At 38.8% G+C, this 17,636-nt stretch overlaps 1 long non-coding RNA gene across 1 annotated transcript in view; it reads right to left on the reverse strand.

Annotated features, from left to right (window-relative positions):
- Positions 1-4,313: 4,313 nt before the first annotated feature.
- Positions 4,314-17,636, reverse strand: part of LOC140895314 (uncharacterized) — a 57,417-nt gene continuing 44,094 nt past the window's right edge. Inside the window, exons 3-4 of the long non-coding RNA XR_012154166.1 lie at positions 8,676-8,751; positions 4,314-6,264 (exon numbers count right to left, since the gene is read on the reverse strand). This is a non-coding gene — a long non-coding RNA (uncharacterized LOC140895314). The remainder of the gene's footprint in view (positions 6,265-8,675; positions 8,752-17,636) is intronic.

The following is a 17,636-nucleotide window of genomic DNA, read 5'->3' on the forward strand; positions in this document are numbered from 1 at the left end:
GGTGGTTCTGAGACCTTCCATATGGTAGCAACCGGAAGGTCTTTCCCATCTAGTGTTGGTCTGCATGGCAGGGTCTGGATTTTGCTCTATCTTCACATGTTAGGTTAAATTCATTTTTATGTAACACCCAAGGAACTTACCTGGATCCCTGGGGCTCTGTGTGTGGGTAAATCAGGGAGAGGCACACTGTCCCTGGTAGGGAGGAGGAGCCAAGGGCAAACTCAGTGTGTTAGGCAACCCAGTGGGAGAGAGGAGAGCCGCTATTTGGCTTGTGGGAGGACTGCAGGCATGCCTGCTCCGAGGAGGGGGCAGAGTCAAATGATTAGGACATAAAAACATGAGAATGGCCATACTGGGTCAGACCAATAGTCCATCTAACCCAGTATCCTGTCTTCTGACAGTGGCCAGTGTCAGGTGCTTCAGAAGGAATGAACAGAACAGGGCAGTTATCAAGCGAAATCCCCTGTCATCCACTCCTCGCTTTTGGCAAACAGAGGATAGGACATTTAGAGCATGTTGTTGCATCCCTGCCCATCCTGACTAATAGCCATTGATGGACCTATCCTCCATGAACTTTTCTAGTACTTTTTTTAACCCTATTATAGTTTTGGCCTTCACAACATCCCCTGGCAAAGAGTTCCCCTAGTTGACTGTACGTTGTGTGCAGAAGTACTTCCTTTTGTTTGTTTTAAACCTGCTGCTTATTAATGTAATTGGATGACCCCTGTTCCTTGTGTTATGTGAAGGAGTAAATAACATTCCCTTATTCACTTTCCGATGGGAAGAAGGGCTAGCCTGACCAATCAAAAGTGAGATGCCCTCCTGGGGGAGCCCTGGGGAGTGGGGGAAGAGCCATTTTGGAGTAGTCTGGAGCCAGTCAAGGAAAGGGCAGGACTGGCTGTATGGGGAGCTGGTGAGTCCCAGGCCTGCATGCAGGGTTCCCCTTGAGAACCAGTCTCTGGGGACCTGGAAGAAAGATCCCTCAGCTTGGCTCCTTTGTCTCTTCAAGGTGACTCCCATCGTAGAGAGCTCTGTTGGGAAAACTTCCCCTTCCCCAAGTCAAGCTGAGTTAGCCCTCCAGTTCTCTAGGTGAAATCAGTCACCACATGGCAAGCTCTGCTCTGGGTGTTGGTCAGGGCTGCCTGCCTGCTGTGAGTGTGTCTGATCACTAGGGTAGGAGACTAAATTTAGGATTTTTAGTATAGTTTTGTAACCTGCACCTTGAGCCCTGCACCCCTTTGTGGACAGGAGAAATCTAGGGGCCAGAAGCAGCCTGATCCCTGTATGAAGAGGACAACTGCCAATAGCGGTCATCAGCCTTTCTGCAGTGAATGAGGAGTCCAGTATCCTCTCTGAACCTGAGGATCCATTGCAGAGTTGTGAGTCACCATCTGTTAGCTAGTCATGGAAATTGTCTGGGAGACCCCCTACTCCCTGAACTGTGTCCTCAAGCCAGGGGGTAAAGGTTTGGGGATTTTATTACCTATTGAACCTGTGGGGGGACTTGCCACCTTATCCCACTTGTGATATCGTGGTCACAGGTCATCAAAGGCCCCTACAAAGTATGCATACCAATAGGATATTAATTTTTAAAATTTGCTATATCAGGACACGTGACTGGGTGAATTCACGAGTATTATCAGAGTGGGGAGCCTGAGAATAGTGTTTTACCCTGCTATATTATATTTATCTCCTGTTTAGTATAATTACTGTGCTGAATACGTTGTATGTGTTTGTTATTTCTTGGGAGTCTTCAACTATCTGACAAGTAAGTGGCGGTTACCCTGTGGTTAGAATTTTCTTACCCAGCTGCCGTGGTGACCCTGCCAGGAAGGAGCAAAGGGGATGGAGGCACCGCCCAATACTTTCATATGGGAAGAAAATAAAGAAGTTACAGCCTGCTGAGTGGGAGGCGGGATCAAGAAGAACTGAGGCCTGTCCATCAAAACCCATAAGGAGATTGGCATTAAAGGAAGCAATCGGGTGGATTAGGGGTGTTACATTTACTTATTTAGAAGTAAATTTTCAAATTTGTCTTTAAATACATTATAATAGCATTGAAATAAATGCTTTGGATGAAACTACTAGCAAAATGATTACATATCAAAATTGTTAAAGGGGACCTTCTCAGTGGTCAGTAGTTGAGAATTTAGATATTTTTGGAACAGATAAGTAAGAACTGCTCACAGGTAATTAGTCCAATAGGGTTTGTTTGGGATTCCAAATGGGCTTCCTTTGGCCTAGGATAAGTGACCCCAGTGGTTTTGGAATCATGCTGGATTGGGTTAAATTATTCCCAATTGATTTACCATAGACAAAATTGTCCACTGTATTTCAGTTGGGTTAATAAGTACAGTCGCACAAAACAGCACTGGGAATGAAAAGATTGATGGTTCAGCCCTTACCCACCCATTGACATCAATAGGATGGATCAGATGGGCTGAATGAGATCTGCGTTGTTTTGGGAGAGGAGAGTGAATCATTGTTTTGGGTTTGGGAACTTGAACCCAGAGCTGTGTTGTACCAGAAGTTCTAACAGTGGAGCTGCATCTGTGCATTTTAAACATTGCTGATGGTTTTGCCAACAAAACTCTGATTCAAGTGTGTATTTCATTCACAGATATTTAATCTAGGAGGTAGTATCGTCAGTTTGTGTTTGCTCATTTGACTCCCAAACAGGAATAAATTAACTTAAGAATATACCTGCTCAGAATTAACCTACTCTTCTTGACCACATGGAAGCCTGGACAGTATCCCAGAAAGTTTAGTCAACAACAGCTCACATGTATAATTATAAATTATAGATGTTCTGTTTCCCATCTCCTCTTTACGTAGCTCTACAAATAATCTGAAAAAAAAATAGCTGCAGAATAGAACGTAGGTGATAATTATCCTACAAACATATGATGCCTTGGTATAGAAGTTACGGAATAGCAGACAAAATGATGCAAATATTCATTTGAATCTGAAAATGGATTTTAATTCAGTCATAATGATGACTGTTGCATGTTCACTTTCCACAGATATTTGCGTGCTCAACTTTTACTAATATTAATTCTCACCAAAAGTGAATTTTAAGCTCAAATGCTTGCATATTAGCTGAAAGTGAATTTAGAATTGTAGTTGCAATTGCTAAATTCATAGTTCATGTTGTATTGATTAATTCAGTTAGTGATAAAATTGGGGAATAGAAGCAATATTACATGACTGGTATAACTAACCAATACAACACAAATTGTGTGTGTGTATGTATGTGTATGTATATGTGTGTGTGTGTATATATATATATATATATATATATATATATATATATATATATATATATATATATATATACGTAACATCTGTTTGCAAATGATCTAAAGACCAATAATTATTTACTAGCAATGTGTGAATAATTTCAAATAACAAATGGGGTAGGATCTGAGTTACCCAGGAAAGAATTTTCTGTAGTATCTGGCTGGTGAATCTTGCCCATATGCTCAGGGTTTAGCTGATCACCATATTTGGGGTCGGGAAGAAATTTTCCTCCAGGTCAGATTGGAAGAGGCCCTGGAGGTTTTTCGCCTTCCTCTGTAGCATGGGGCACGGGTCACTTGCTGGAGGATTCTCTGCTCCTTGAAGTCTTTAAACCACGATTTGAGGACTTCAATAGCTCAGACATAGGTGAGAGGTTTTTTTGCAGGAGTGGGTGGGTGAGATTCTGTGGCCTGCGTTGTGCAGGAGATCAGACTAGATGATTATAATGGTCCCTTCTGACCTTAGTATCTAGGAATCTACATTCCAGAAGTCTCCAAGTTTTTCATAAACAATTCATAAAAGAAAAGAAAGCAAAATTTGTGGAATAAACTACTAGTTATGATATATATGCTCAACTAAATCTAGTTTTCTTTTTCTTTTATACCACACATATATTGAAAACTATGGTGCTTGATATTGATGGAACTGGGATGTTTTACCTTTTTAGTTGTTAAAAATGTTCCATGATCAGTTACTCCTTCACCAACCGTATTATTACATACCATGAACACAAATTTGTAGGTGGACCATCAAATCAGAGAGATTTGTCTTCCAAGTAAATGCCAGGGTCATCTTTCATTTGTGTCAGAGGATTGAACAAAATTACTACTGTGATAAATGGAGACTTAGCTATCTTCACATCCCTTAATCAAGAAGCAAAACAGAGGAATATTTGTGACTCTTTTACACAGATATCTTTGGGGGAAAACTGCTATTCTATAAATACTGTGTCAAACACCATGCTGTCTTCATCTTTTTCTCCAAACTTTAATATTTACACTAACTACAGTACATCTCAGGACAAAAATATCTTGCAATCAGAATTTGTGCAAATATACTATGTAGGGGGTGGAAAGGTAACCGAAAGAGAACATTTGTAGTTGCTGGGAATACATTGTTGTTACATTCACAAGAGCAATCAAGCATATGGAAAGCACTTCCTGTTTTATTTCCAACCCCCTCAGGGTAACAGTTATCTGAACAATTAATCCATAATTAGAATTTCAGCAATCAAAATACAGGCAGATATGGGAGACAGAGATGAAGAAGAAAAACAGAATGGAAACTATCAATCTAAAAAGAGAAATGGAGTAGAACATGGACTGGTACAGACTGGAAAAGCCTTTATCAGCCTTGGTTATATATGGTATATATTACCATACAGTATGCAATACAAAGCATTACTAGGCTATAAGGAATCCTGGCTTATTCAGAGTAAAATCCCATTGCTATTAATAGTTTTGCCTGAGTAAAGAATAAGGGATAGGGCCCCATACATATATAGTTGGTGAAAAACAGATATGCTAAAAAGTGAGGCCTTAAATCATTTCATGAATTGGGGTTGGGGTTGGACAAATTACTAAAGTGGCCAAATTCAGTGTGAATTGTTTGTAATGAGTGGCAATGTTTGCAACTGTATTGTTTCTAGGGAAGTATCCAGGTGGGTAAAATGTGCCTTTATTACCAAAACTGCTTTAAATGAATGGTGAATGCTGTCACCTCTCAGATCCTCTTCAAAGGTTACATTTTTGCCCTTAACATGATGACCAAGCATAATTTCGACTTTATTTTCTCAATTACTTCTCTCCATCCACAGGTGGTGAGCTAAGCTTTAAAAACCTTGATGGATGACTTGGCTCAGAGTAGCAATGTGAAATGATGTATCACAGTTGGCAGTCTCAAAGAAACTGATAAGGTAGTCAGTTTTTTTGTTATGGATAAATGTTCAGATGATTACCTCCCCTCCAGGAGAATGTACCAGGCATAAATCCTGAATTCCCTTTTTCTTTTTTAGTAGGTGCTACAGCTGACACTGGGAGAAAAATTCCAGCCTGTGTTAAAAATATCTCACTAGTCAAAATCCTTTTGTTTTGAAATGTAGTCAAAGATTATCACTGTTAGTGGAGTAAACTAGAAATATGTTCCAGTTTGCTTAGCAGTACCTAATGTCATTTGCAGTGCTGTATGGAAAATATAATGTATTTATGGTGAGTCAGGACTGAATAAAATTGGCTCCATATACCTTTCCGTTATGGATAACACTGGCAAGATTAATTGTTACCAGAGAAAACATAACTTTTGTGAGCACAAGTATTAGTAGGCCTTTTCACTTATTTCTGCCAGCACAGTTTTTGTAATGCCAGTGTTGCTTCATCAAAGTTTTGCATTCATCCTGAAGGTAGTTACATTTTTTAATGATAAAATGATAAAGTGGGGTTTGTTTGTTTGTTTTTTATGATTCAGCAATGAGAAGAAAAAGGCAGATAGTTATAGTAATTTTCCCACATCAGTATAATCAGTAGTGTGGAAGATACACTGGGCCAATTTTTAAAAGCCTCAGTATAGTCCATCAGTTTGTGCCTATAGTGAATTGTGGGTGCAAAATGTTTCTATTCTTTAGAAGTTCTTAAACTAAGCTCATCACTGTAGAATCTTATTACCTTCCAGTAATGCATTAACCAATATGACTAACATCTGTCACATGCTTGTTCTTTTGTCTTTGCCCCAGGGGAAGAAGCATGTGCAGCCAAGTATCTTATTTTGGTAGGGGAGATATTTCATTTTTTATTGTGGGAGCAAATTCCAACATTTAGACATTTAACTACTTAATTTCCTCGGTTCAGTTAGAAGTGAATATTTTCATTTACACCTTCAATTCATTGCATCCTCAATGGAGTGGTGATGGAAAACCAGGGACACAAAATTAGATCATTCTGACAAGAGCCAAGCATGCTGTCTCTTTTCCTAGGATAAAGAGAATTTAACAAATTAAGATGGTTTTATCACTTTTTTTTCCTGCTTCCTTTTTGCTTCCACAACCCTGATGTTGTGACACTCCCCAGTGGTACCCGGGGTTGGGAAGCACCTCACCACCACCTTTGCCATTAGTGTGAAGAAGTCTTGTCATCAGTCCCTAGATAGACTTTAAGAACATACTCTGTGTGTGTGTGTGTATGAATGCATGGGCACCCCTCCCCCACAAACTCCTTGCAAAGTAGCTGTACGTACATTTCACAACGATATTGATGGCCAGAGTGACACAGGCAGTTATTAGAGATCTTATATGTCACTCTATTGGTGATTTAGAATGTCAGTACCACTAAGCAGATTTGAAATAGGCATATTGGATTATTTTGAAGTATCTTAGCTCATTTCTTTGTTTGAAAATGTTTTTCTAGTCCATTTTGGAGATTTTTTTTTCCCTCTCCCCGGGTAATGTTTATCATTCTCTTTGTAGAAAAACAACTCCTGGTATTTTATCTGGTTAGCATGTTTATTTATTTATATAACATAAATAAACCACCTCACTCTACATCTGTCGCTATTAAACTAGTATAAGTGAGCAAAAATGATACTGGTTGTATTGTCATTCTGTGAACCTTTGTGCATGAAAATCAGATAATATGCCCATGCAATTTTTTGTGTCATTTAAATAGGTGGTTGTGCACATTTTGCAGATACGTTGTAGGTGCCAGCATCTGAAAATTGTCACTGCAGTACAAGAAAAGCTACTGCAGTTATGCATACTTACATACAAAGCACAAGGCTCTCAATCCTCATGTATGATTTAGCTGGGGATTGGTCCTGCTTTTGAGCAGGGGGTTGGACTAGATGACCTGCTGAGGTCCCTTCCAACCCTGATATTCTAGGATTCTATGACTCTATGTACATATTTAGGGCCCAAAGCTGCTCCCATTGAAGTCAATGGGAAATCTCATCATTGGGAGTATAATAGGCCTCTTGTAATCACCATAAAAGAAATTTCTTCCTAACTACCCAATTCTAATGGAGATAAAATTATATGCGTAGTGTGTGGACAAATAAATACACTCTCTACCTGTCTCATGGAGAAAGGTGTCAAGGTTCCTCCCCCACTCTTAACTCTAGGGTACAGATGTAGGGACCTGCATGAAAAACCTCCTAAGCTTATCTTTACCAGCTTAGGTCAAAACTTCCCCAAGGTACAAAATATTACACCCGTTGTCCTTGGACTGGCCGCTATCACCACCAAACTAATACTGGTTACTGGGGAAGAGCTGTTTGGACGCGTCCTTCCCCCCAAAATACTTCCCAAAACCTTGCACCCCACTTCCTGGACAAGGTTTGGTAAAAAGCCTCACCAATTTGCCTAGGTGACTACAGACCCAGACCCTTGGATCTTAAGAGCAATGAACAATCCTCCCAACACTTGCACCCCCCCTTTCCTGGGAAATGTTGGATAAAAAGCCTCACCAATTTGCATAGGTGACCACAGACCCAAACCCTTGGATCGGAGAACAATGAAAAAGCATTCAGTTTCTTACAAGAAGACTTTTAATAAAAATAGAAGTAAATAGAAATGAAGAAATCCCCCCTGTAAAATCAGGATGGTAGATATCTTGCAGGGTAATTAGATTCAAAAACATAGAGAACCCCTCTAGGCAAAACCTTAAGTTACAAAAAAGATACACAGACAGAAATAGTTATTCTATTCAGCACAATTCTTTTCTCAGCCATTTAAAGAAATCATAATCTAACACATTCCTAGCTAGATTACTTACTAAAAGTTCTAAGACTCCATTCCTGGTCTATCCCTGGCAGAAACCAGCATATAGACAGACACAGACCCTTTGTTTCTCTCCCTCCTCCCAGCTTTTAAAAGTATCTTGTCTCCTCATTGGTCATTTTGGTCAGGTGTCAGCGAGGTTACCTTTAGCTTCTTAACCCTTTACAGGTGAGAGGAGCTTTCCCCTGGCCAGGAGGGATTTCAAAGGGGTTTACCCTTCCCTTTATATTTGTGTGTGGACAAATAAATACACTCTCTACCTGTCTCATGGAGAAAGGTAACAGTAATTGCTAGAGCTAGTTACTGCTAAAATGAAGAGGGAGAATAGGGTAGTAGTATGGAAGGCTCATAGAGTGACAATACAACCATTACTGCTTTTGCTAACTTAATACTCCTTTAATAAAAAAAGACAGAGATTTAGAATGAGGGTGCATAGGAAATGGATTGTTAACTGCAATAAAGTACCAGTAATGTAAGGAGACAGATTAATGATGACAATGACAATGTCACTGATGAAAAATACAAAAGCAACTGCACAGTTTAGAAGGTCTCCCCACCTTCCCCAAATTACTGTTAATTGCCCTTTCTCTGGGCTCCATTTACCACTTACCTTGTTTCTTATACTTTAATTAGTGCTGTTTTCTGACAGGTACATCATCATCTTGTTAATTATCATAAAAATAAAACTATAGGAATAAAAACATCAGGTGAGGTGAACATGGTGGCTTTAACAAAGTGATTATGTTTTAATGTACTTGCTTCATAAGGGTTTTGGATTTATTTTAATAAGTTCAATATTCACTATCTGTAATATCAATTAGAATCTCAAGCCCATTATCAAAGAGATTTCCTGAGTTTAAAAAACATTTCAGGGTTTATATCTGCAAACCTCAAATACATTGTAAAATGTGTATTGGCATTTAAATTGAATACAATATTGGAACAATTGTGTGGTCCAGTGTCACAATTGTCTCTGCTTTACAGTCAGACACTTGGACCTTTTACTGGGTGGAATTCACTCTGGTGCAAAGGGATGATACAGAGTCTATGTGTCACTTAAAGGGGAATGCTGCCAGTGGAAACAATGAAGAGCTCATATTCTCCAACCCCCCAAATCACAGACACTTAGCCCATAAGCTAAAGGAAAATATCTTTTAGATCCTAGCTGGTTAGGGCCTATGACCCAAAGATTAACATTTTTTTAATTCCATCCTGTAGAGGGAATTATATTAATAACATACAAATTAATTAAAACTATGTTCTGACTTTAAACAATTAGATAGCGGTCAAATGCGTGTTTATGTGTATGATTTATTACTGTGTGTGTTATTGATGTAGCTGTTAAACTTCAATAAATATTCTGTTATTTATACATTAACATTTATTTACTTACAATGACTATACAATTACAGTAAATTGCTACCAAGCATATTAAGGCCATGAAGTTTAAAATGTTAACAAAATAACTTTTTAATTTGATGGCTGTTATTAGTGAGATCAAATAAATAGGGTCTGATATAGCCCAGAGTATCTATAGCTTTCTTTGCAGGGCAAGTTTCAGAAGGCTATGGAACCAATAGGAGGTTGACTTATTTAGAATAAAATTTGGCTGGACGTGAAAGTCTAGTTCAGGACAAACAAAGTCCAGGTCCACAGCTGAGAGAGGTGTAGAATTTCCCACTTCAACATGCCATTACTCCTGTGTCTTAGAACCTTCAAATTATACCGATGGGAGAATCCCTCCTGTTGGATTGGTCGTGTCTATGCTGAAGTACTACAGTGGTACAACTGTAGCATTTTAAGTGTAGATAAGCTCTCTGTCTCTGATAGACAATTGATAAAAATTACTTTAGAGTGATAAAGAGAAATCTTCATTTCCTTCCCCCTCCCTAAACTGCTAAAGAGCTTCAAAGTAAGGAGGCTTCATGTCCCCCTCAAATTTTGGGGGGGCGGAGAAGTAGAGGGGATGATTCTCAATCTTTGAGCTTCTTGGTCCTTTTCTTTTCTTGCTGATACATGGGACAGAAGAGCTCAAGACCCCTTTGGTCATAGGCCTTTTAAATTTCTCCCCTGGCTCACTGATACTCACTTTAGGCCAGGTTCTGCCACCCTTACTCATGCTGAGGAGTACTGTACTTTGCAACTAGTCCCATTGAAATAAATGGAACTGCTCAAGCTAGGCCAGATGGTAGCCCTTTTACTTTCATTGGGACCTCTTGACCTCATCAATAAGAGTAAGGGATCACAATCAGGCTTGGAATAGCACTTCTCTGTGTGAATAAAGACAGAATCAGGCCCTTAATGAAGAGCTTGCTTCCACATTATATTATCAAGTATGAGTAGCTCAGTGAAATCCCTCATCATCCCCAAGGACTTTGTCACATGTAGTGGGGCAGTTGTGTAACCGTCTTGTGGGAAAAATTCCAACAGACAGGTATAGAGGCTAATTTTGGCTGGTTCTGGTCCTAATGCTATAGAAGTCCCTTCAGTTTGTTTATTTGCTTACAAGAATTCTGAACATATGAAAGTGGTTCTGAAAAGAATTGGATGGGCCCAAAGTAAATCTCAAACAAGACTGTCTCCTTCCTTTGGAAAAATTCAGGTCAGGATCTGAATTTTGCAGCTTGGGCCCATTTCCAAATTGAACAAAAAAAAAAAAAAAAAAAAAAGAGAGAGAGAGCATGTTGCATAGGTAACTACAAATGGATTTTCAGTAAATTTACATACTTCTACTCATTTCGCTTTATTACCAGAGAATTAAAGCACATTACTTATGAACACCACAAAAGAGTCACACTTCATATTCCAGTCATTGTTTCAATCTGGTTAATTTTAAATTATGTGGCTAGTGCTGCACTTCAGTGAATAGTCCCATAAAAGCGATGAACAGTTCAAGCCACAATATTAGGATGGAATTGAATTGGGTGAGTGAGAAAGAGAGGGGAAAGTATAGCATCTGGAGTGCGGAGTTTGCCAATAAACTATAAGGGCCTGATTCTGATACTCTTAATATTGAATAGCACTTCATTTCACAAATAGCCCAATAATCTTCTATGAAACCACTCTCATGAGTAAATGTTGTTCAGTGTGGATAAGGTCTCTACATTCTCATATTTTGTTAATAGTCCCGTCAAATCAGGGTAAAGTTGCAGAAATGGGTCCTAATCATCTCAGAGCCTAATCAGGCTCTGAGAAGTTAGAACATTTGTTTTTTGAGAGATCTGGGATCATCAGTAGAATAATAAAAAGATGAACCTAAATATGGAAAAGAAGAAAAAAGTCTGATATAAACTGATTCTCAAAAGTCATTGAGGCTATACAGAATAGTGTTCATGCTTTCAGGTGCCATGTGACTCCTGGGGGCACTTGCATTTTAGTGTGATTAAATGGACTCTTATTGAATTGGATGCCTCTTGACTACAAAACCAGGAAATCATGAGTGCCTCATTATATTTATTTGCCTTACTCTGAAGGTAGTCAAGGTCTGTTGGCTTTGTGATTTGTTAAATGAATGTTTAGTTGAGAATCACAGACAGTTTTATTGGTAAGGTTAGGCCCAAGAATGAAAAAATGAGAGTGCTGGAGGACAACATGACATCCATTAAATTAAAGGAGAATTTCAGAGTTTGGGGGATGGCAAACAGGACTCCGTAATCTGCTGAACGTTTCCTGGAGCCAAAGCAACTCTAGTTTTTTAAACTTTAACACACTTCTAAAAAGTCCCATAGGCCACTTACACTTTCATAAGTGAAACATGTTCACAGCTTATCTTCAGGGAAATGTCTCTTCTGCTGTGGGTAGTTTGGAAAACAGTGGGGCTCTTACAGCATTACATTTCCTCTCACCACATTAGCGTTCACCTAGCATCCCACTGGTCACTGTGGAAGATTAATCTGAAGAGAGAAATCTAATCTGCTTGCTACTGCCAGTCTGACTGTGCAGTGACAAGTGAAATAACTCTGACAAAGACTGTAGAGGGACTGCCCCCAAAGGGCTGGGAAGGTTTAGCTGCTTGATGATGATGATTTATTATTTATATGGTGCCAAGAACTACGCTAGGAAGGAACCCCACCATTTTAGACGAACAGCAGATCCCTGCCCTGCAGAGCTTGCCATCTAAATAGGCTGGGGGAAATGGATATAACATAAAAGCAAAATGAGTGAGGCAAAGTTTGGCACCCATCCTATTAGTTCCATGCTAATTTTTTTCTTCCTTTTCTCCTTCCTTCCTTCTCCTTTATCTTTTCCTACTTACCAATTGTTCCTGATTCAGCTGTCCTCTCTGAAGCAGGGCCCTTTCTTCCCACCTTACATCTCTCTCTCTCCTCCACCCCCTTTTCCACCACAGATCTTGAACTGATATGAGAGGGTGAAAACATGAGAGAATTAAAACAATTAGCAGATGCCCCCAAGAGTTCCAAGAATCTAAGGAGGGGTCTAAGGTATTAGAAGTCTGGGGTTTGCTGGGGGTGAGGGAAAGCCCTCCTGGATCCACTTTGGAGCCTCTGGGAAGACCTAATCTCAGGAAGGATCCTGCAGAGGGGTGTGCAGGGTCGGTTCTAGGCACCAGCGAAGGAAGCAGGTGCCTGGGGCGGCCAATAGAAAGGGGCCAATAGAAAAGGGTCTATTACAGGAGTGGATGAGTGAGGTTCTGTGGCCTGCAATGTGCAGAAGGTCAGCCTAGACGATCACAATGGTTCCTTCGGATCTTAAAGTCTATGAGATAATATGAAACAGAGCAGAATTTGAGATGCATAAAAAAAGACTGACTATAATCAGTCTGTATGCAAGATGACTGCTTGTTTAAAGAAGGAAAGAAAGGCAGCTATGAAGTGCTGTTAACATATTGTCATTCATAATCTTTACATTCTTAGGAGTTGTAAATCATTTACATTATTTATGGGCAAGCTGGAATTACCTCATTTTTAGCATTTATTACCACATACCATAATTAGTACTCAGATATTTCATGTTTCTTTTACACAGTTCTTTGAAAGAATCACATTTAATCATGCATTATTATTCCTGCTTGATTTAGGATGCACCTTTTGTCAAACAGCAAATTTTATTCAGCTGGGTTGTGAAAGATATTAATAATTAATAATAATAATAAGCTTTGAATTGATACTGCTTTGATCCTTATTTATAAATCTTATCAAGACTACCACCTTTAGGCATCTCTAAGCATGGAATGGCAACTGGTGATTCAAATGGTTCTTCACAAAAATGTAATAATCTGAATATCTTTGTATAAAATTGGGGATGACATGCTACATTTTGAACTAGCTTTGATGGTGAAAGTTGTGTCCTACTAGGCACTAGAAAGGGGTGAGATTTAGCTGTGAAAAATAATGGGGAGACCCCCCCATATATCCATATATTGCTTCTTTATGAACGAAGTGTAAAGGACAAAATTCAAGGGCATCACATAGCAAGAGATCTATCATTTCATACTGAAGAGCACTGTAATTGTTCTGCCGCTGCAACTAGTCTGTGTATTCTTAGATTAATTAATTTTCTTTGAAATAGGATACTTTAAGTAATTACAATAGATTTTCACTAGAACAAATATTTATTTTTTCAAAAATCAATGCTTTTTAATTTGTACTGCTACATTTTGCTCATATTTCATTTATACAATCAGATATTCTGGAGCTGTCACAAAAAACAGAGAAACTAAAAACACTTGCATTGAACAATTCCTTTTTCTTTGCTTGAGAGACTGTCTCTTTCCCTTATTTCCCCATTCCATTTTCTTTTCAGGGATTCCATAGGGCTTCCACCTCCGATTTTCTCTCTTCCTTTTATCAGACCTGGTCACATGCTATTCCCTCTGCTCTCATGATCTTCTGACCCCCTTCTCTCCTTTAAGTCCTTCACAACTGTCTTCTGACCTCACTTAACAGTCTATAAGTACCTACATGGGGAACCAATATCTGGTAATGTGCTCTTCAGCCTAGAAGAGAAATGTATAAAAAGATCCAATGGCTGGAAGTTGAAGCTAGCCAAATTCAGATTGGAAACAAGGGGTAAATTTTTAACAGGGAGTGTAATTAACTGCTGGAACAATTTACCAAGGGTTGTGGTGGATTCTCTATCACTGGCAACTTTTAAATCAAGAGTAGATTTTTTTTTCTAAATGATATGCTCTAGGAACTATTTTGGGGAAGTTCTATGGTCTGTATTATAAGGAGGTCAGACTAGATGATTACAATGGCTCCTTCGTGCTTTTGGCATCTATGAATCTATTAAGAATGATGGCACTGTTGCTGAATATCAGCCCCTTGATGAAGAACAGTGCAATGTATACCTGATGCTAAACTTTGCTGGCATGGTTTTTTGCTGAACTTGAAACTCTGTCATTGGTGCCAGGATGGCCTATGGAAATGTTAAATGTACATTTTTAAGAAATAAAGGCAAAAATAAAGAGATTCACTTAAATAAAAATAAAAGGAGTACTTGTGGCACCTTAGAGACTAACCAATTTATTAGAGCATAAGCTTTCGTGAGCTGCAGCTCACTTCATCAGATGCATATCGTGGAAACTGCAGCAGACTTTATATATACACAGAATATGAACCAATACCTCCTCCCACCCCACTGTCCTGCTGGTAATAGCTTGTCTAAAGTGATCATCAGGTGGGCCATTTCCAGCACAAATCCAGGTTTTCTCACCCTCCACCCCCCCACACAAATTCACTCTCCTTGTGTTAAGAGTTGTCACTTTGGATGGGCTATCACCAGCAGGAGAGTGAATTTGTGTGGGGGGGTGGAGGGTGAGAAAACCTGGATTTGTGCTGGAAATGGCCCACCTGATGATCACTTTAGACAAGCTATTACCAGCAGGACAGTGGGGTGGGAGGAGGTATTGGTTCATATTCTGTGTATATATAAAGTCTGCTGCAGTTTCCACGATATGCATCTGATGAAGTGAGCTGCAGCTCACGAAAGCTTATGCTCTAATAAATTGGTTAGTCTCTAAGGTGCCACAAGTACTCCTTTTCTTTTTGCGAATACAGACTAACACGGCTGTTACTCTGAAACCTTAAATAAAAATGTGATTCTTCTCTATGAATAATTTAAAGTGGATGAGTCACCAGGCAAATTGGTTGATACTATAGTAAAGAACAGAATTATCAGGCACATAGAGAAACACAATATGTTGGGAAAGACTCAACATGGGCTTTCGTAAAGGGAAATCATGGCTCAACAATAATAGAATTCTTTGACGGTGTCAACAAACATATGGACGAGGGTGATCTAGTGGATACAGTGTACTTGGACTTTCAGAAATCCTTTGACAAGATCCCTCACCATAAGTGAGGTAAGTGAGGTAAGCAATCATGGGATAAGAGGTAAGGTCCTCTGATGGATCAGTACTTGGTGAAAAGATAGGAAACAAAGGGTAGGGATAAATAATTACAAAGGGATCTCATGAAACTGGGGAACTGGACAAGAAAATGGCACATAAAATTCAATGATGATAAATGCAAAGTAATGCATATTGGAAAACATAATCTCAACTCTACTTACAAAATGATGCAGTCAAAATTAGGTGTTACCACTCAAGAAAGAGATGTTGGGGTCATCATGGATAGTTCTCTGAAAACATCTGCTCAGTGGGCAGCAGCAGTCCAAAAAGCGATCAGAATGTTAGGAACCATTAGGAAAAGGAAACATAATAAGGCAAAAAACATCATAATGCCACTATATAAATCCATGCTACACCCACACCTGGAATGCTATGTGCAGTTCTGGTCTTTCCATGTCAAAAAAGATTTATTAGAATTGGACAAGGTACAGAGAAGGGAAGCAAATGTTTAGGGGTATGGAACAGCTTCTATATGAGGAGAGCTTAAAAAGACTCGGAGTGTTCATCTTGGAAAAAAGATGACAAAGGGGTGGGGGGGATACAATAGAGGTCTAAAAAATCCTGAATGGCTTGGAGAAAGTGAATAAGGAAGTGTTATTTACCCCTACACATAACACTAGAAAAAGAGGTGATCCAATGAAATTAATAAGCAACAGGTTTAAAACAAAACATAGGGAAGTACTTCTTCACACAACGGGCAGTCAATCTGTGAAACTCATTGCCAGGGGATGTTGTGAAAGCCAAAAGTATAACTGGGTTTAAAAAAGAATTAGATAAGTTCATGAAGGATAGGTCCATTGATGACTATTGGCCAAGATGGTCAGGGCACAACCCAATGCTCTGGGTCTCTAAACCTCTGACTGCTAGAAGCTGGGACTGGATGACAGCAGGATCTCTCACTGAATAAATTATCCTATTCTGTTCACTCCTTCTGAAGCATCTGACACTGGCCACTAGCAGAAGACAGGATACTGGGCTAGATGGACCATTGGTCTTACCCAGTATGGCCGTTCTTATGTTTTTTCTTCATATATCTGCAGAAAACTTCCTAAACATTCCTAGAGAGGGGCAATTTTTTAAATACAAACTGTTTACTTCAAATCTCAGCAGTTTCTATTTGTATATTCTTGGCACATTTCTTTATTAGAATGTTTTCATCTCCAAAAAAGAAAACTGCCTCTATTTTTCTGTATGTTGTCTTCAGCCCTCAATGCTTCAAGCCCCAGGGAAGAACAGACTAGTATGATATTAGCTATTATGGCATTTGCTAATACTTTGCAATGGACAATTGGTGTGAAAGAAGCAGGTTATGGAGAAAGCTTGACCTTTAGATTATTAGGTGGTTTGTGCTGTCAATGTGTATTTGGGATTTTTTAGCCCTGGGTAGAGATAAAAAATAAAAGACATGAGGGGGCATTACAAACAAACGTGGCATGATAGCTTGTAGAAACCAAGGTAAAATACCTCAATCCTTGTCATGACTGATAAAAACGGTGTAGGAGCTAGAGCTTAAAAGAGATGATGAATGGTTTATTATTGTGTTTTAGGATTTAATACTGAAAACCAGGAGACTGCATACTACAGTAAATATTACAGATTATAGTAAACCAATTTAATTTTCATATGATTCTGAGATTTCTGGTGGGGACATTTAATGATGTGATTAGGTTTCCCACTGATTTTATATTATCATTTTGAATAATTTCCTTGACTTGCCACATTTTGCAAGCTTCCCACAAAGAAAAAATAACAGCTCTCATCTTGAGTTTCTTTTTTTATATGATAGAGAGGAAGCTATAATTTTACTTTTTAAGAACAAAATGTTGATTATAATCCTACAATATAAAATGATTCAATCTAGTGAATTGAATCTTCACTAGTGCCTTAATGAAGAAATGAAATGTTCACTAGTGCCTCAGTGAAGAAATGGAAATATCCTGATGGATTTTTCAGTATAAGGCATGGAACCAATAGATAAATTATTCAGCTTTCAACTCAAAATAGAATTGTCTTTCTTAGAAAATCACTGGTGCCTGGAAATTTTGGATTCTGTAATTTTAGGCCTTTCTACAATTTTTGCTCTTTTCCACAGAGTCTATTTTCCCTGTGCCACGATAGCCTTCACATGGCAAACTCTTTATTGTTATTAATTATTTGTATTGTGCCAGCCCTTTGCTGGGTATTTAATGCACTGTTTTC

Source organism: Lepidochelys kempii, chromosome 11 (assembly GCF_965140285.1).
Source record: "Lepidochelys kempii isolate rLepKem1 chromosome 11, rLepKem1.hap1, whole genome shotgun sequence".
Lineage (NCBI taxonomy): Eukaryota > Metazoa > Chordata > Testudines > Cheloniidae > Lepidochelys > Lepidochelys kempii.